Source organism: Gadus macrocephalus, chromosome 7 (assembly GCF_031168955.1).
Source record: "Gadus macrocephalus chromosome 7, ASM3116895v1".
Lineage (NCBI taxonomy): Eukaryota > Metazoa > Chordata > Actinopteri > Gadiformes > Gadidae > Gadus > Gadus macrocephalus.
Genome location: NC_082388.1, coordinates 27,149,576 through 27,163,568, shown reverse-complemented (window position 1 = coordinate 27,163,568; position 13,993 = coordinate 27,149,576).

Genomic DNA, 13,993 nt, shown 5'->3' with positions numbered 1-13,993 from the left:
ACACACACACACACACACGACAATAGACACACACACACACACACACACACACACACACACAACAATACACATTTATACATGTAAACACACACAGAAGCAGTAGCTGAAAGTTAGAAGCCAGGACTGCAGGGCGTTGTTTGGGACTAGACAGAATTAATGCTGCCTATATGCGTCCTATCAGCTGCATCATAAATCTAGGCTGCTGACTCAAAAGGTCAGACCTGGAATGAGACTTTATCGGAGCAGAGACTGAGCCGGCAGATCGCTCTTTGTTCCGCTGAACACGACTCACAGCGACAGGCCACCTCTTAGGTCGTCGACATTTGCTTACTCGCGGAACCGTTGGGTGAAAATAATTGTGTGATATTTTACAATACAAGGGAGGACTAGGAGGTTACCTGGAGAGGGTTCAGCTAAAAATAGAAAACAAACACTTCAAATTGCTTACTTTTTCTAATTTCCTACTGCTTGATAGCTAACATGCGCTCTGGCAACTTATTTTGTATAAACTTGTCTTTTAGAGTTGCTCGTTTGATTCTCTGATTCGGATTATTCTCATTCTCAGAGGTGTCTCGCTTCAGATGAAGGTGTCAGACGTGAGCATGAAGAAAGGAGAGAACGTTTTCTATCAACACGTAAACCAACGATGATCTGTATGTCAACACAGGAACATCGACCACAGTTTCCACAGTTCATCGTCTTCGGTCTTCTCGTTCAATATGTGCCACGCCACATCGCCTAGACGACAGAAAACGAGGGTGTGGTGCAACATGAGCAGAGAATAGCGAGTGCACGCACGCGTGTCACTTCTTCTATAAACTCAGAGATACACAGCACCACAGGGGGCGAGACAGAGGGGAGAAGAGAAGGTAATCTAGTGCTGAGGGCAATTCCCCTCCCTGCCAAAGCTTCTGGGTTCAAATCCCCATGTCAACTGTCAGGGTGGAGAATATCTGGAGAAGAAGAACTACCACCATGATTACTTCAGTGGGCTGAGGAGCAGCGATGCACAGAAATGAAACACGATTATGTTGGTGGTGCTGATGATGGCTATGTCCGTTACGATGGGGATGATGATGACGAAGACGATGAGAGCGATGATGAGGCTGAGGACCAGGATGATGGAGACGAAGGTGAATCGATGTTGGTGATGATAGGGATGATGTAATGATGACGACGCCATCAAAGAGAGCGATGATGAGGACCAGATGATGGGGATGAAGGTGATGTGCGATGCGTGCCGCCGCTTCAGCCTGACCGCCGCGGGGCTGCCGGCGTGCGTCCTCGGGCCGCACGGCCGCGGGCTGCGGAGTCAAAGGGAGCGGCCTCTCATCTCGGCCCCGCTCCTACAAGGTGAGAGCGACGGCTGCTGGGTCTCCGCTGAAGGATCCACAGATCAGCGAGCGCATGAAGGCGGGCGGGAGACGCGGGGGTCCCAGACGACCAGCCGGGGAGTGCGTGGAGGCACGCAGAGACAAAGGGAAGCCGGAGGAGCGGTAGCGACGTGTGGAACAGGTGCCGGGAGGTGATGGGGTGAGGGCTGTGAGCAAAGTCATCAACACAGGCGGACATTTTTTAAATGAAAGCGGGTCAGTGAGTTCCTTAAGAAGATGAGGCAAGACAAGGCGTGGACTAAATACAGAGCAGGCCCCACAAACAGGGGCCGGTTTGAAGGGGACAGCCGATTGATGCCGGGAGCCCTTGCTCTGCTCCCGCGGTCCCAGCAGTTTGTGGATTCACCATCTGTTCCTGAAAGAATGAGCGATTTTTCAGATTCTGCTTTGTTTTTTTTTCTAGGTGCTCAAGGCGAATGGCTCGTGGCTGAGGCGAGTATGGGAGCTTGTTAAGAATAGCTCTTTTGAATAGATCTTTTGACCAAGGTGAAAATCCCTTGCATTTCAAATAATTTGTTGAACTAAAGAGGAGCCATGGAAGATATGAACCGACAGAAAAAGTTTTGATTGTACAAATGTCTATTGTTGTAGTTTTCAGTGGGAGTATGTCAGAGTTTGTCCAAAAGCCATTACTGTATGCTGTTATGGCTCTCAATAAAAAGAATGAGGAGAACTGTTTCCCAAGGTCAATCACAGTGTTTCGCTCCACCTGGCCCTGGGCAAGAATGGGTGGAACTATAAGGAGTTTTTAACAGCGCCATTCCCATGATGCATCGCTTCTGCAACTACCATCCCATCAATGACAACCCGAATGGTCATAGCTCAACATTTTGGCAACTGGGTTTTTCCTCATACTCGGTTGTGTGTCTGGTTTTGTGGGGAGGTTTCAATGCACAAAACTTATAATTTGCCATTAAATATTTGCTTAAAAGTTCCATGCTTGTTGCAAAAATGTTAGAAATGGTAAGGTTTAGGTTTACAATTAACAATGGTTTAGGTATGGTGGTTATAAGATCAGGGTTAGGATCTGCACACATTAATATTGAAAGGACTATGATTACATTATTTATTGTTAATATTAACCAGAAACGTCTAGATAGTTCTCCCCGAGCCAGCAGTAGCTAACTGCAATACTGCTCACTTTCAGTTCAACTAGTATATCTATAAAGCAGCAAATCCAATCTGAGATCAATTGTGATGTTGAGATCGTATCTTAAAGTGGTCCAATTTTACCACCAGCTGCGACGCTGATTGCAAGCCATTTCAAAACCTTCCCTCTGGCGACATCGCAAGTAGAAGTGTCCACCCAGATGCATTCTGGGTTGGATCGACCTCCCAGTCGGTACAGTCCACTGGGTAAACTGGGAGGCTGGATGGATCCTAACATCTGGGCGGACACTCCTACGTGTGATGTCACTGTTGGGAAACACGTTCCGTGTCTCCGGCGAACAGAGGCGCCCGCCATCTATCTCCCGCTAATACCGGCCCAGATGCGGGCCTCGTCAGCTGTAGCGCGGCGCCATCTGGCCTTTGTAATGGCTTTTACGATACACAACGACAGTCATGATCAAGTGCTGCATAACAGAGTCATGATCCTTAACTCAGCGCGTCTGCTGCACTCTGTCTGACTTGACAGTAAATATGCAAATAAATAATAAATATGTAAACAAGATGTTATTTAGTCACTTCATTGAGGGAGACACTCAACCTTTTGTTTTTCGTCGCTGACTCTACTGTACATCAGAGCAGCCAATCGGAGTGGATACTCAGCGTGTGTTATGATAGTGAGGTCAGGTTTCCTGCTCATACAACACAGAGTCTTTCTACTCCAGTGGCTCACAGTTCTTTCCTCGACCCCAGAAGAATAGGGCCACAAATTATATCTGGCTCTACACACATCACTAACGAGTCATTAGTAGTATGCGCCTGCGTTTGTATAAATCAGCAGTCTGTGTGTATATACTAAGCATGAGTGTATTGGTAGATAGATGAATATAGATATAGATACATATAGACCGACAGACGGAGAGTGAGTGAGTGAGAATGAGAGATCGATTGATAGAAAGAAATGTAAGCTGATGGATGGATGATATACAAATATACTGTATATATATATATAGGTCAGCTAGACAAACAGACAGAGAGAGATATATTGACATAAGGAGGCCGATAGATGGTTGAAGAGGCAAAAAGATAGAAAGGTACACCAATTTAAGTTATAAAGGTGGACAGAATTTTTGTAATCAAATGTACCGCATGTTGTATCCTCGCAGTGGCAAATTCATTAGTCTATGTAATCAGTTGACTTGCGTATACGAAGCACACATTGAAATCCTACGGTTCAAATAATGTGAGCTACGAAAGCATTCAATTAGATGATGAAGAGACGATATGAGAGGCCCATCCAATTATGGAAAGCACTCATTATTTAGAGGCGAGGTCCGTCCACTCCAACGAACAGCGATCCGCTACTGAGCGGATCAGCTAATACTGCAACCAGTGATTGTATTAAAGTCTAAAAATAAAACTGCAGCATCAAACGGCGTCAGGGGAGGCAGCAGTGACACATCCAAAAGCTGTTCTCAACAACGTTGTGTCTCAACACTGATCTCAGGTCTGTTCGGGCCCTTTTAAACTCCCATCCGACCGGCACCTGAGAGATGTTTTTTTCTGCACACCCTTACGCCATACTATCTCCCAGCATTTCAACTCACAACTTTTGTCTGCTTTTCTCTCATTGGGAAACTATTTGAATCATGAAATATTTAGTATTCTCCAGACCGTCCCATCTATATGGGATACATTATACATGGATATTAAATATTCAATGAGTGGTTTATTTCCCTTTAAGTGAGTGAGCATTTTGCATAATAGTGTCAGGTGGTCTACAAGAATAACAATTCCCCCGTACCTGGGGTGAGGGGATTCCCAGAGGTGAATCTAATTAAAATTGTTGAAGGCCAGATGTTTTTCCTCCCTGTGTTCCCCTGGTGTCTTCCATTGGCAGCGCTGCGTCTCTCCGTGCTCATGAAGGGGCTTTTTGGATTCACAATAAAGCAGCTCAAATGTTGCTTTCATTTTCAGCCAGTGTGGATGGAGTTCTTTCTCTTTTAGGCGTTATGAGTGTTTTGATCCAGAGCTCTCTAATTCACCCCGGTGTGTGTTTGAGAGGGCCGGGGCTGGGCCGTGGTTCTGCCCTTGTGACCGGCGTAGGATCCCGGTGGCTGGGATGGCGTAGCTTATTTACTTATTTGTACAGTGGGGTCTGTCTCCTATCGGGAATCTGCCACAGTGTGTTGGCCCATCGCCGTCCGTATGGGGGATGACAAATAACTGGTAGGGACACAATGCTTTCTGTTGGACGCTCAGTCGGAATAGGGTTTGAATTGTATTGATTACCGATGCTACCTTCAGCACGGCCAAACCAGGGGGTTGAGAGGAGCGTTTTTAGGACTGTAAATGCTGTTTATACCCCAAATCTCAAAAATGTGTATCATTATTGTTATAGATTGGCTGTTTTTTTAAGACAACATCAGTTTGTTTTCCTTTTAATCGTCATGCTCTATTTGCGAGTAAAGTAAAAATATTTGGAATTGTTTCAGAAAGATTCTCATCCACATATTACGGACAATGGACAATAACAACATACTTTTTTAACGGCATCGATGATTTTGTCTATATATATATATTTATATATATATATATAGATGGATACTTCTACATTCCCATGGGTTTGAACCATAAACACAATGAACAATGACATTTTTTAACTTTGGCAGGTCTCATTAATTGCATCCCGCAAAACGAGCAGTGTGTCTTGCTGCAGTTATTTTGTGTGCTCCTTGTTTGAACGCGTCTGATTCCTAAGTGCCTCTTGATTCCTTCTTACATCCCTCTTGACTGCTGGATTGTGTTTTGTGCCTACGTTTTGTCGTTGCTCTAATATTGATTGCAGGCTTTGATTGTTCAGCCACACTTACAAAACCTTCGGAATAAAAGTGTCAGTTGTAAGACTAAAAGGCTAAATGTAATCGGAAACACTCAGGAATTCCCCAAAGCTAGCTTGTTGAACAACTAGGGTACAGCAAAATACCTCCAGACAGCGCAGAGCGGTTCATTAAGAAATACCCAGCATTCATCTGTCTCCACTCACCATTTTCCCCAACATTTTTTGGGAATAATCCTTCGTGATTCGTTAGCGACTGCAAGTTGTAGATCACAGCCTGAGTGACCTCACTTCCCTCTCTCCCTCATCAGCAAGAAACGTAATCAGCTGCAATCAATGGTCGCTGATTGAGACTCGACCAATGACAATTAAAGGTCTGTGTTTTCACAACGGCCTCTCTCCTGCTGCTGATGTTGTGGTCATTATGGGCCTGTGTGTGTGTGTGTGCGTGAGAATGTCTTTGCATGTGTGTGTATCTCTCTCCGGTCTGTGTGTGTGTGTGTGTGTGTGTGTGTGTGTGTGTGTGTGTGTGTGTGTGTTAGCGTGTGTGTGTGTGTGTGGTTGTGTGTGTGTGTGTGTGTGTGTGTGTGTGTGCTAGCGTGTGTGTGTGTTAGCGTGTGTGAGAATGTCTATGCATGTGTGTGTATCTGTCTCAGGTCTGTATGTGTGTGTGTGAGAATGTCTATGCGTGTGTGTGTGTGAGTGTGTGTGTGCGACGAACAGAGGAGGCCAACGTCCTAAAGACTGAGCTGCCACTATATTGGGTGGTTAACACATGTTTCCTTGTCTGAAAGAGAGCTCAGCACTGCCCAGTTAGAAGCTATTTAAATGGCTGCACTTGGACTGCTCCCTAACCCTCACCGCTACTTAGTAGACCCCCAACCATTGGTGGGTATCCACGGGCCAAAGGACTCTCCCTCGCCTGATTGGGAATCCGTTAGACTATTGACGATATGTAAATAATGTCTTTCATTTAGTTGACTTCACTATCGATGGTTAAAGTCATGAGTAGACACTGTTTCTATTCGATATTAATATTAGAAATAGGGAAATACATCACCATTAGACAATTGTTATTAGATATTAACATTAGATATATGAATAGTATATTTTATTAGATTATCAGATATTAATATTAGAGATATAAGTAGTAAATACATACTAGGTAAATACAATATACAATTTAATTGTTATATTATTAGATATATGCATAATAAATACTATTTTAATAGTATTATTATGTATAATTATTAAATGTGAAAGTAAGAATGCATTGCATGGTAAATGGTTAATGTTGTTGTTGCAGAAGGTACCCTGTGTGTTCTCATGCAGAAAAGTCAGGCGGTAGGTAATCGTTAGAAGCTTGGCATGTAGTCAATATCATTGATTAGGAATCCCAGGGCAGGAGAAAACATACAAAAATACACTGAAACAGATTAGTAATGAATAGAAGGTTTACACTGCCAATAACCAAACTAATACCAATAATACTCAATACTACAATTACCATTATTACTACTACTACTATCCTACTTTTACTAATATACTTCAACTATTATACTCCTACATCTACTATGATACTACTACTACTACAGCTACTATTAGTAGTACTACTATGACTAGTATTACTACTACTACTACAGCTACTATTAGTACTACTACTACTACTACTACTACTAGTATTACTACTACTATTAGTACTACTATAATACTACTATGACTTATACTACTACTACTACTATTACTATATTACTACTATATTGCTACTACTAATACTTCTAGTAATAAATATGCAGTAAAGGAGGAATGTATATTTCTTAGTCAATTTTTATTGAATGAAATGTTTTAATGTTGCTATGTTTGACTATTTTAAATATAACGAAAATCACAATTGGTATGGAAAAACACAAAAGTCACCAACAATACAAGACGGTTGGAAGCATATTAAATCACTCGTTATTCTGTCTCCCTCCACTTCCTGTGTGTGTGTGTGTGTGTGTGTGTGTGTGTGTGTGTGTGTGTGTGTGTGTGTGTGTGTGTGTGTGTGTCTGTGTGTGTGTGTGTCTGTGTGTCTGTCTGTGTGTGTCTGTGCATGTGATTATGCCTATGCATGTCTGTGTATCTCTCGCAGGTCTCTCTCTGTTTGTGTCTGTGTGCTGCGCATGTGGCGTGTGCATGAGTGCGTGTGTGTGTATGGTTGTGAGAGAGAGTGTGTGTGTGTGTGTGAGCATGTGTTTCTACCTCTTCCCTCTCTCTGGCCCCCATTCTTCATCTCTCTCCCTCCCTCTCTCTGTCTCATTTGTGATGGCAGCAGTGGTGCTGAGGAGGGGGGGGGGGGGGGGGGGCATTTGGTGAGAAAGCTAATGACTGCAGGAGCCCCTACACTCTCCCTCCAGCTCTCTCCCTCTCTCTCCCCCTCAGTCTCTCTCTATCTCCCTCCAGCACTCCCTCTCTCTCCCCCTCAGTCTCTCTCTATCTCCCTCCAGCACTCTCCCTCTCTCTCACCCTCAGTCTCTCTCTATCTCCCTCTCTCTCACCCTCAGTCTCTCTCTATCTCCCTCCAGCACTCTCCCTCTCTCTCACCCTCAGTCTCTCTCTATCTCCCTCTCAGTCTCTCTCTCTCTCCCTCTCTCTCACCCTCAGTCTCTCTCTCTCTTCCTCCAGCACTCTCCCTCTCTCTCTCTCTCTCTCTCTCTCTCTCTCTCTCTCTCTCTCTCTCTCTCTCTCTCTCTCTCTCTCTCTGCTCTTTCTGCTTCTCCACCGCTCACGCCCCCCTTTGCTCTCTCTCTCTCCCCCACCCCCACCCAACACAGCCGCCCCCACCCAGCGAACACAACCCCACCCCTCTGGCAAACGTAAACAAAGAGCACAAGACCAAAAAAGAAAGACAGAACAAAACAACAGAAAATGCAAACTAGCTTCTGTTCCTGTTTTAAACCCACTGACTGCATATCTGTAGCCTCTAAGCCAGAGCGAGTGACACATCATGCTGCCTGCGAGGGGAACAGGGAGCTCCTAGATTAGCACAGAGACGGATGGCGGAGCAGAGCTGGCGTAAACCGTGGTACTGGTACACATGTTCCTCCAGTCCACTCAGTCCAGCCGGCTCTGGTTCTGTCCCCTGATGTCCGGGGCCGTTTAGCAAGAGGTCCTGACCCCGACTGGCCCTTAGTGACCCGTGTCTTCAGAGACGTCAGTGGGCGTCACGTTGCATCATCTGTAGTTTTTCCTTTCATCTGTGTTATGATGACATGTTGTGGGATGGACGTGTGTTTTTATAATGCACATGCATCGTACACATTGAACTTGAACAATGCAAAATAAACTTTAATGATGAGGCAGTAATGGAGTCATTTCTGACCAATAACTCGTTAAGTCATTAAGTCATTAACTGTAAGGCCTAATTAATTAATGTAAATCAGAAATGGATGACCTGACCTGTAATTACCAATGTTTTTATTAGATCGGAGCATAGTGCTGGCCGGAATTTATACTTAAACATTCAATTCTACAATAATCGTTGAGTTTCTGGAGGTATATTCGAGTAGCTAAACACATAAACCTGTTAAATCCAGCGTTATCTGAGTGTTGTCAACGACCGCCTGGCAACGTGAACCCTTTGTGAGTGTGGGCCCCCAGCATTATTAAATAAACAGATTATTACAACTAATGATATCAGCTATGAAAGCACTTTGTTGCGATTAGCATTCAGCCGGCTGATAGGCAATCGGTTAGTTTAAATGGCTTCGAGTGACAACAACAAACCTTGACAGCTCCGGCGGTCTCTCCGTTCCTCCGAGTGGTACAACAACGAGTGGGGATTACCTCCTCGGGAACATGATCTCAGTCGAGAGGAAACAGCCACAGCGGCGTCTCACTGAAAGCCGCTATGTTTAAGGCTAAGAGACACAACAACAGAACGCCTTAACGGGACGTCATCGCTGTCACCCGCACTGATTCAAGGTAGACGCAGTCCTGAAGGCAAAGCAACGGGAGCCTTCACAGCAAATGTTCCAACACAAAGCTAACAATGGATACTTCGATTGCTTTTAAAAGGGCCCCGGTTATACCCCCAGGTTTGAGTGTGGTTAGTCGTGCCGAACCTTTGGGAACATCTGCCCTTCCCTGTGCCTTAGTGACGTCACAAGTGGGCGTGTCCACCTAGATGTATGATGGGTCAATCAGTCTTCCAGCCTACCCAGTGGACCTTAGCAAATGTTGCTTATTTAACCATCATACATCAAGGTGGACACGCCCAATTGTAAGGTCACTAAGGCAGAGGAGAAGGCGGATTCTCAAACGGCTTGTTATGTCTATTCACACTCACAACTGGTGGTGTAAGCGGCCTCCTATTATTGAGGGCCAGCTCTTTATTCTTACATGTTCGACAACATCAATCTTTTTTTCACCGTTAAACGGATAGCGCACATCCAATCAAAAAGGATCTCGCCAGTGACCGATTCAACCGTGAATTGTTAACATCCCTGATTAGCGCGGTGAAGGTATTCCTCCTGACGCGTTTCACTCACCGCAGCCAGACGTTGAGGTGAAGTCAGCGGTCATGTGTCCGTCCAGCCCGGAGAAACATCTCCATCGTCTGCTGAGGAAGGTCTCGTCCGACGGCAGACAGGGGAGCCAGCCGTCTGCCCTCCAGGGCGCCCAGCTCTCCGCGATTAATCGCTCCCGTCCGCTCGTCTGCCTCGCGCTGTTCTGTCTCATTGAGCCTCGTTGATTTCACCGTGTCTGTATTTATTTTTTTTACACTTTACTGTCCGTCACCGCTGAAGGCCCCCCCCCCCCCGCCCCCCCTCCCAGACTGCAGCGTCCTGACGCAGTTTATACAAGGGGTAAACAGGAGGCTCGGGGGGGCGGGGGCGGCCTGACAGCTGCGGGGCTGCAGGTATAAGCAGGTAAATTGTACAACGTTTGTAGCTGTCAGAGGGAAACACACGGGGAGCGGGGGGGGGCCGGGTGCACTCCTCCAATTTGTGGCGTTTTTTTACCTGACGGATTATGAAACGAGCGAGCAAAGCTTCAAATCCTACCGTAATCCACCCCCCCCCCCCCCCCCCCAAACCCCCACACTACCACCAAACCCTCCAAAAAATACAATTAAAATCAATTGTCCAATGAAATGTTTGGGGCGGTTACCTCAGGGCCGCGGATGGATTGATGAAGGTTCGTCTGCAGGTATTTACCTTTTCTCATCTCCAACTCCAGGGATTAATCGGTTGCACCCTCAGAGTTTTAGGAGCCCTGGTGTATTCCTGCACATAGATGTTGTCTCAAGGTGTCCTGTGTGAGGACAGGAGAACATGAGACGGAATACTACAGACTAAGCACCTCCCGTGTGGAGGACAGGGGGTCCGCAGGACATGAGACGCACTATTAGAGGCTAAACACCTCTCGTGTGGAGGACGCTTGGCCAGACTGCCTGGCTGCCGTCGTGTCTTCACCGCGACCACGACTTGGCAGCCACTGGCCCTGTTCCTCTATCTCTGCCTGTTCTCATGCCGCCGTGTGGGTATTACATAAGGTGAGTGGGACTCAAACACAACAGAGATAATTGTACTAAATAACGTTACATAAGAAGGATCAATGTTTAGGGGAGCTGCTAAGACAATGTCAGTGCGGCGCCACGGCCCCGGGCTGCGTCGCGTCTCCGGGGGAACGCGCTCGCGTTGATACCCCATACCGCCGCGTTCCCGTCTGAACAGCCGGCGCACGAGGCGATATCTGGCTTTTTCGACTTCTGCGTTAGACTGTTATATAACGTGTGAATACAGGTTTTACGTCTGCTAAGCTCGGAAAATCTAGGTCTGAGCCAGCGGGAGTTTTCACGCCCACCGAGAACGCTCAAACTTGACGTCCGTACTAGTGTGACGACAGACTGTGCAGTGGGCGGTGCTGAAGGGCAGAGGTCCCGCCTCCCGGCTACCCGCAATGTTTACAACTTCTCGCGGCTGGGAATTTGCCGACAAACACGCAAAGCGTTCGACCAATCGCAACAGAGGGGCCTGATTCCGACATGATACAAAACAGAACGTTTTTGAAATATGCTAAATTGGTTTTGCAGTATGAGAATAATAAGGGGTATTTCTAACATACAGGCATGTACCCCTCTTCAAGTAGTTCCCCCAATGCAATTAACCCTAAAAAAGCATGAATAGGGATCTTAAAGTGCCTCTCTGTGTTGGTTTCCTGTATTCACTCGGATGCAAAGTTGGACGTTTCGTTTACTCAGGGTTATTCCGGGATATGGAGAATCGTCAAAGTGAGCTTTGTTAAGGGTTAATCAACACACGTTAAGGGAGCTGGTTAATTTGAATATATGCACATCACTTTAGGTACATTTTAGGATTGCATTTTTAAGGCACAAATGGTCACACTTAGATTACGTTAGTGTCCTTGTAACTGTGTAATAACAACACATTAACAACGTTACAGCAACCTGTTCCAGTGTAACGGGTGTGCCCGCACTGCTACTGTCCATGAAGGGGCGCACATCCGTTAACGGATATAGCGGTCTGCGTTGTGTTCAGGGTGAATGCGCTGGATGGGTGCAAGGACGGCTGGACAACAATGGAGGATGGCTTTTCTCATTCATTGATATCTGCATGAGCCAAAGAAAAACGTGTCACCGCATGTAAACTGTCATAGACAGGACCACATTCCCTCCTGGCAAACAAACACACGGGGAAACCCTGTTGTACTCTGACGCACGTGTATTCTTCGTTTGCAGCCACGTGATCAAGATGACGTAAAAAGTGCTTACGTCACGACGGCGGCCATCTTGGTAGGAAAACACAAGCGAAAACACAGGCGTCTTCTAGCAGAGAACACAATAGTGCGATACAAATGTCAGAATATTTCTCAATTTGAAGCGGTCCCGCCAGGGAAAGACACCAGCAGGAAGTTAACCTGTTCGGTTTCGATCCCTACAAGCTGAAAAAGTCAGATTTTAGCGAGGATCAGGCCCTTTTACCGAGCGTAGATTACGGGTTAAAGTTTCCTGCTAAAAACAAACTTAGAACTGCAGGCGCAAAAACTCTCGCAAAGAACCTCTCACAAATGGATTGAGCCCCAAAACTTACAGTTATGAAGTGATTACCACAAATACGAGTGTTGGCGAGATTTATTTGTGCCATGTCGCCCCGGTAGATGTTTGAAATCCAAGTCGCTCCTCGGTCAACTCGCGCGTCCGCTCACCTTGAGTTTTGATCACTTTTGGAATCCTAAAAAAACTGCAATTCCCATTCTCCCATATGAAATTACTCGCACAACCATGCAAAGCAAAACTGGTAGGCATTATTCGCAAAACAAAAGAATATAATAGCGAAACAATTGAGGTTAGATACGCGCTTTGCGATTGAATGACCTCCACTCTAATGTGACTGAAACAAGTATAGCGGGGTGCAATGTTGTGATTGCTTTCCTACCAAGATGGCCGACTTCCGGTTTGGTTACGAATTTTAATTAGCTGTGACGTCAGTTGCAAACGAAGAATACAATAAAACTCACAAAAAGTGCATTTGCAAAGCGTTAGCTGATATAACAGCGCTGTAGCATGTTCACATAAACATTTTCATTGTCTACAAAACGATTTATATGCTCAAATATGAGGACAAATACAACAACATACCTCCACTCAGATAGATAACCGCATTCTGAGCTTCGCGCTGCATATACGTCACTAAACACAAACTTTTCTTAAAGCGACAGTACAGGTATAATAAACACATTAACATGGGAGTTGGAACAGGTTACAAAAAGGTACCTTGAACATAATTTAAACACACACTGGCTTCATATTAATCAGCATTTGGGGACATTTCAACAAAACTAAAACACTTCATTTCAACCTGGTTACACCAGCATGCACTTGTTACGTAACAACGTTATGGAACAATCCTTAACTTTTTACACCAACTTACTACACTAACTTATGCCGCGTTTCCACTGCAGGGTGCGGAACGGATCGGATCGCAAAGGGGCGGTAGGGAGGGGGCAGTATAGCCCAGCTCAGTTCCGAGGTCGCGTTTCCACTGCCGACAGTACCCTTGGTGGTAGGCCGGATGTCAATCGGCGCGGCAGCTACGTAAACATCGTAAACAACGTCTTCCTCCGCAAGAATGCAGACGAACGTCTCCACCTCCTTGTTCGCCCAAGCAAGCTTTCTACGCGACATGTTAATTGTAAAGAATAATACCTTGAGGCTACTGTTTGTTTGTTTTTATCCCCGCGTCACCCGGAAGTGACGATTCTGTCGACCAATCAACGGAGGGGGGGTTGTAGCTAGAATTCCAGGGTACCCTTTCAGGCGTCTGGTCTCGTTTTGGGTACCGCAACGGAGGAGTCCCGAGAATGGGGTCGGAACGGGTACGGCAAAGTCCGGGTCACGCCCACTTTTGGCGGTGGAAATGCGATCCGACCCGCACCTTTGCGATCCGATCCGTTCCGCACCCTGCAGTGGAAATGCGCCATTATGACACTAACTGTCCCCCCCTGCACTGAAACTTAGTCCCATACCAAGTAACACTCTGTTACACTGCTTATTACCCGCCACCTGTGTGTGTGGGCCCCGTTACAGGACACCACGACGTCGTAAAGTGGAGCAGGACCAGCCGCCAGCAGCTCAGACCGCAGCCTGTAT